Source organism: Hylaeus volcanicus, chromosome 3 (genome assembly GCF_026283585.1).
Source record: "Hylaeus volcanicus isolate JK05 chromosome 3, UHH_iyHylVolc1.0_haploid, whole genome shotgun sequence".
In the NCBI taxonomy this organism is placed as follows: domain Eukaryota; kingdom Metazoa; phylum Arthropoda; class Insecta; order Hymenoptera; family Colletidae; genus Hylaeus; species Hylaeus volcanicus.
In genome coordinates this window covers 24,593,112-24,598,753 of record NC_071978.1, presented here as the reverse complement: position 1 = coordinate 24,598,753, position 5,642 = coordinate 24,593,112, and positions in this window count along the sequence as shown.

Sequence of the window (5,642 nt, the reverse complement as noted above, 5' to 3'; positions counted from 1 at the left end):
CCGCAATCTAATAATCATGCTTGAGATGTCGATGATACCTTAAGAGCTAGAAAACATTACCCAATTACGCACCGAGTTTGACGAAATTCCGCACACAAGTAAAGTTGTCGAAACCGTTGGATGCGTATCTTTTATTAGCGCTGGAGACTTATATTTAGGGCGTGAAATCACCCTACAAAGTTGCGGTTTGGAAAACTGTTGATTCACCAGTGAAATATTTAACTTACGAAACAATTCTCCATCCCTTAAATTCGAAAGGTGGTTTCACCCGCTCTTAAAATGAAACGCTGCTGGTGAACACATATTGGTCGAATATATTCGACGACTGTGCCTCTCCGCAATGCTTTACGATGATTAAAACGTCTGACCCACTACGACTCGCAATTCCTCCTAGGTCTGATTCAGTATCAAAATACAAGTGAAAGATACTCTCTGTGCCTGTATAGAATCGTCAGGTTGTACAATGTTGGCGAATAATACGTGTCCGAGGATATTGAGTAACCGCGTGGGAGTACGGGAGACTAAGAATAGAGGGACAAGAAATGCAGAATCGCAGAATTTTGGGCCTCGGCTCTATCATTTCTGATATCGTTTCTCGTGTATATCAGACGAGGGCAATATTCCAAAATAGGCATAACAGTTTTGTTTAATCGAAACAAATTTAATCGCTAATGAAGAATTCAGACCGTCTCTACTGTATGCACGTACGGTTCTATCGGTAAATTTCGAGTAACCTGAAGATTATTCCAACCAGAGAAAGCCGTTCGACGGAAAGCTTATTTGTCGAAGCCGGCCGAGTAGTTGCAGCCGAAACGACCGTGACGACATCGATAAAAATTTCGAATTTCGTTCGGTTAGGAATCCTCGGCGTGCTTTACGCGTCCTCAACGTTCGCGTGACGTGGCCTGAAAGCTGTTTACGACTTTTTCTCGCTAAAGTATTCCGCGGTCTTGTTCGCGCCGTGACACGGATATTAAATCGCCGAGCAACTACCGGCGCCCGCGCACAATTACGACATTCCGAGATGGCTAGAATCGCAAATCGTTGACTTTAATTGAACGCCGGTCGACCCGTTGTTGACGGTGTCGCTTACCAACGCGTGTTGTTCGAAGATGCAATTTCTCTCGAAATAGACATCAGCCCGCTAAACAAATCGTTCGGCACACGCGACAAAACTCTCCGACGACGTTTCGGTGCTCGCGTGGCTCTAGCGTCAAACTTTCGTAAATAGTAGCTCCATGTGTTTTACGACCGGAGGATCTAAGCGCCATGCGCAGCTGCAGCGCATCTTTACGGGTCAATGTTAGAAATTCGTATCAGGGTAGGCTGGGATCGATCGCGACACAGGTCGATCGTAAGAAAGCCGTATCGTGTCATCTGTAACCGATAGATAAGGTATACTTCGGGGTAACTTCGGCAACTGAACGGTTACCGTGGTTTCTTAAGTGGCTTGGAAGATATAGATAGCTGTAAAAAGCGTGTGCTTTGTCACGTATCCCCCAAGCTCTGACAAGCTTGTACATCCAAGTTTCGAGAGGAGCAGCACTGTTTACACATGGCTAACGACCTGTAGCGAATGGTTGATATTTTTCTTGGTCTCTTAGAAGGTTCTAATGATATATATCTAAGGAAACTTCAAGCTCTCCGACACCTGTTCGTATCTCGAAAAACTGAAAATCCTGGGAAAGCGAATTCCCCTACGCGACGCGTCACGCGGCAAGTTCGGTGCATCTGAACTTGTACCTTCATCGAGAAGAGGACAGGTGTTCTCGGCGGAATCCACGGTTCTGGGGTGGATCGAGAAGTGGTCGTTCGTGATACGCGGTTGTACGCATAATAGGGGCCGGTATCTTGTCCTGTCCTCGCACTCATAACATCTATTTCCAGAGCGGACCAACGACTAAGTTTAGATCGGCTGTTCCATATACTCGAGCCATTCGCCCACTCGGGTCCACTCGCTCGAACAAAATCTGATAATCGAACAAATAAGTGATCCACGCCCACGTCGTCAGCGTTTATAACCCCCCGCCGTCTTCTTTGAAGGCTCCGACGACGTCCCGTGCGCCTCGGTTTTTCGTTTTAATGACTATTAAGCGTTAGATGGATCGGGGCGGTGCCGAGAAACGAATTGGTAATAAACGTACGGCAAACGTTGCTCGTAAACGTACGCTCTGCAAAGATGCGAGGAGATAAACACAGTTCTGCGAGCGAATTACACCGCGATACTGTATTTAGGTCGGTCAAGAGAGGGCGATACGTATCCGCGCGAGATAAACACTTCCTCGAGCTCGCGACTTTGAATCTCTCCAGGAGTCGGGAACACTCGTCGCGTAAATAGAGAAGTCCAATGGATAGAATTAAGTTTTGTTTAAATACCAACCTGAGAAGCATAAAACGTGCGATTCGAAGATAATAGATCGAAGGCGTGTCAACCGAATGAAGACAGTGGACGCAGGAATGAAAGAATTGCGAAGCAATAAGCTGCCGCGATGTTACTTCTGTTTTTCATTTTTTTTCGTATCCCGGGCTAAAAGTAACGCGTACTAAAAATATTTCGAGCATAAAGTGCGAGAAATTCTAGCGTCGCGGTCCATTCCGCTCGGTAACGAACGCGTGACGTTAAGTCTCCTCCCCGTCAAACTTGGAGATATATCAGAAGAACCGTGCTCTATGCAATGGTATAGAATAAAATCGTGCCCCATCATAAATTTATTCTAACTTTCATTCAACCAGTAACGAACGAGAAGTTCTGTTTATTTTCTCTTCCTTATTCAAATTTTCTATTCGGCCTCTGTCGCTTACGAAACAGAGGGTGCCATTACCGTAACGTAAACGATCCGAGCATTGCTCACGTTTCTGAGATCTCCTCTGGGTTTTTTTTCTCTTTTGACCCTCGCGTGCTTGTTTCCGCGAAACCGCGAGATTTACGTAGCGCCGCGAATTTGCTTATTTGCCCACAGACCGTATACCGCGTACCCTTCTTTTCGAAAATCAATCGCGCGAAATCCCGATTCAGGCGTATTGTTGTTTTCTTTTGGAGTATTCCAGTTAGCTTTTCACGGTCGTTTCTCGAACGCGCGTTCCTTTAACGCCGCCGAATGGTGTAAACCAAACCATCGATCGTACAAAAAAGTTTTGAGATTTTCATCGCTTTTAATTACGCTCCGTAATTTCAGCTGGTATCGTTGTACGCGTATCCTTCGATAAACATGCGAATATCCTGGAGCGTCCTGGAACGTCCTGGGGCGTCCGTGAATCCGAAAGAAATAAAAGAGAACGCCGAGATCGCTAACGAGGTACAAGCAAGCCGATTGATTCTTGAATAACGTCGGTAGCGATCCGTGGAACGGTGGAAGTACGAGTGTTCGGGTCGTTAGGTATAGATTCTAATACGCAAAGATAGATTCAGCGGTGAGGGGCGATCGTGTATATTTAGAAAAGTGGCTCGGCTTGCCAGAACCGAGAGAGACTCGTATCTCGGCATCGCGTGCGAGATTTCTCCCTCGAAGCTCGCCTTCACCCTCTCCATCTTCCTCCCGCGTTATTCACCGAGAAAGTTAACACTTTCCGCATGGGCACCCCAGACTTTCCTCGCTATTTTCCCACTTTTCTCCGGTTCATTAAGACGACTCGCGAAGCGGTCCCAAACCTGGAAGTCGCTGGACCAGACTCCCTAAAAATACAAAGCTGACGCGTTCTTGAAAATGTGCACAGGGTAGTTCCAGAAACTGAGGCACGCGGCAACGCATGGGATTGGATTACCTTTCGATGGAAGAACCGTGCAATAGACACGTGACTCTCGCGTGTCACACTCCCGCACCGCAAAATTGATCCTGGAAAAATATACAGTCGTCGAATGAAACTAGAAATTCCGCATGGAATCCCGAATGTTTCGAGCACTGAATTGCTTCTGAAAGGAGAAAGTAAATCCCGGGAGTAAATATGGACTGCAGGAAATTTTCGCGAAGATATCGACACGGTGGGCTCGATCGGTGTTTTGAAACCCAGCCAAAAATGTTCCACAGAAATTAGAATACCACTCCCGAAACCGAGAGTCGCGACGAGTATCGTGACTCCTGAATCGAAAGCCCGTCGTGTACGAATTATATAAAAAAAGCCAATTAGTCCTTCGAATTGTCGATGCGAGCGAAAAACATATTTTATTTTCGTCGGGAACACTGGCCAAGACCCACTTTTTCTTCGCACGGTGTTCTATTTCCTGTCGCGACGAGTATCTCTCTACTTTTGTTCGAGAATCGAGCCCGAGTGACGAATCTTCCAGAAACGATTCCGTTTCGTGGCTACAGATCAACATCGAGCGACTTCGGCTGTGGAAATCGATATTTCTTATTCGTAGCTGAAAGCACGTAGTCTTGAAAGTATGCTCCGCGAAGTTTATCTTAAAAACCATAAGGTTAATTCTATTCGCTGTTTAACCCTTAGATTTGTACACTTGCAATTGGTTTGTTTTTAATATTTGCTTGTATGTGTGTTACCATTGCATAATGTTCTTCCGAACAAACATTAAAAAAATAAACGTCAGCTGTCGGAATTATTCAAATAATGAATACATCGATACTCCTTTAAATTTAATTTGGCAAATCAGGCTTCCAAGGGTTAAGCGAGTCGCGTTAGAGCCCTTACTCTCTGACCTCGGAATTTTCTCGATGGCTTCGAGGTTCGCACGTCTGTCGCAGAGAAAATAAATATAAATGTCCCTAAAATACCAGACTACCTCGCCGAGTCATCCACCATTGTATTATACGAGCGAATACATTCTAATTTCGATCCAAGGGCGTCAACGTAAAATTCTTACACGCTGACTTCTCGCGTCGATCGACCCCGTCATCTGGCTAATTTAGCAGCATCGGTAATTAATCTACTATAAAGTTTATTTTCTTTTAGACTTCTTTCTTGGTACCCTCCACCTTGGACGTTCGCAAACGTTTAACCACGCGTCGTCCTCTTCTATTTCCACCTTTGTTTTCTGAAACTCTGAGGACGACTAGCTCGGGACAATGCATAATAAATAGATCATCGTGACCGTGTGAAATTTCAAAAGCAACGCGAAGAAAGACAGAGCTATTTATGGCTGGAGGGCGTTCGCGGAACACAGGGTAGCTGTCGAACATGCCTCGATGACTGGTCTAGCGACGATTCTTCTTGTACAAAATAACGTTATTAATTCCAAGCATCGCCACTCTTTCGAAACATTTCTATTCCCATCAAAAACCAAGAGTGAAGACATTACCCATTATACAACCGACATATTTCAATTAATCGAATCAACTTCACCTGCGATACGATCCATTTATTCTAATTAAACGATGAAACGAGATCTTCGCGGAAACGACGGTACCAAACATCGATAATATTACGAATTTCAACCGAGGATAAAGATGGCCAACTTTACCCATCATACAACCCCTACGTTTCAATTAATCGACGAAACAAGATCCTCGCAGGAACGAAAGCAGCAAACGTCAACGACAAAGAGGACAGATATTATTTTATCCGATCATCCTAGAGCGTGGACACTTTGCTTTCGCGTTGTACAATCCGTCGTTTTCGGCGATCTAGTTTCAAGTTCATCAGGAGCGAATATCTCCGCGTCCCCACTAATTACGAGGTTTCAAGTTCAA